Consider the following 1,566-nt stretch of genomic DNA (forward strand, 5'->3'; position numbering starts at 1 on the left):
GCTATCAAAAAGGAAAAAAAAGGACCAACCGTATTTTCTTTATACTGTTTACTTTAAGATTTTTTTTCTTAATTTAGAAGAAAAAATGAGAGAACGGGTGGGAGGGGGGGGCTAAGTTTAACTTTTTCATGTAGAGTCTTTGATAAGCAAGCAGTAGCCCCGCCCATCCGTCTCCTCTTCATACTAATGACCATTCTTAATATTGTTCAGTTTATTCTTAGCAAGTACTAGGCCCGCCCACCCGCCCTCTATTTTCTTAAAGGGTGTCATCTGCCAAAATCAGTCTTATCTTAGCAAGTACTAAATCCTCCCACCCACCGATGGTGTTTTCATTGTAAGGACTAATTTTATTTCTTTTTAGTATGGGATTCATTATCATTTACACTAGATTACACGAATCACTGAATTGGAGGTGTGGTGGGTGGGCGGAGTTAATTATATAATCCTCTGTTGAATGATGCTGGGGTTGTTAAAAAAGAAAAAAAAGGTTAACCGTAATTTCTTTGTTATACTATTTACTTTAAGATTTTTTTCTTAATTTAGAAGAAAGAACGAGAGAACGGGTGGGAGGGCGGGGCTAAGTTTAACTTGATATTCTTAATATAAATACAAAATTTGACAACAATCGATCCAGTACTTTCGGAGATTATCTGTTTAATAAAAATCGGGAACGCAGACAGACGGATCGACGGAAACTGGAAAGGGTCACGAAAGGTCTCGAAAACGTAAAAGTAGAGAGTCGGCCAACGGACTCGATTACAATACTTCGTTTGCTTATGCTCGGGAAATAAAAGAAAGTAAACTACAAATCATAAACATGACAAATATAATTATTTATTTATTTATTTTCCATTCATATTTTTTAGATTTGCTTCAACAGGTGCCTCAAAAAAATTGAGAATACGCTCGTCTTTATAACAATAAAATAATGATAAGGTAAGAATTATAATAATAACATTCAGAATAAACTCATTCAAATCAAACAAATGTCTACGTGACATTCTTCCCATGTAATGTATGCCCGTGTGTAAATAAATTCTTTGTATTTATAACCTTTTTTAATGACCTTGGCGCATTCAACAGCACAAAAAACATAATAGGCATGCAGTAGTCACATTTCCAACAGCGAGGGAAGTACTGTCTAAACTTTTTAGACCAATTTTTTAATTTCATTTTAATAGCAAAACACATCTCATAAGGGTCAATTTATTTATCTGACTCGAAGTTCTTATCATCAAATATGATAATAATCAAACAAAATCAAAATAAATTTATGTACAGTGTTTGTATTTATAACTGATAAGGTGATAAGAAATGGCACCAATGTAATCTATTGAAACCAATAGTTAAAACCCGATTTAACAAAAAACTGTTCTCAGATTTTATAGATTTAGATTTATCGTTGTAAACTGGTTTAGCTGACGTACAGTTTTAGTTTTAAGGATAAAATGATTTAAAATAAACTTTTTCGTCAGAAAAGTTGAATACAGTGGCGCCATCTGAACGAGTTAATAAGAAACCAGTCCGGCCAGTTTGTTGATTGTTGCTCATTGGTGAAAAATTACG

This window comes from Zophobas morio, unplaced genomic scaffold (genome assembly GCF_036711695.1).
Source record: "Zophobas morio isolate AGI-343-1 ecotype UQ-CSIRO unplaced genomic scaffold, CSIRO_AGI_Zmor_V1 ptg000026l, whole genome shotgun sequence".
In the NCBI taxonomy this organism is placed as follows: domain Eukaryota; kingdom Metazoa; phylum Arthropoda; class Insecta; order Coleoptera; family Tenebrionidae; genus Zophobas; species Zophobas morio.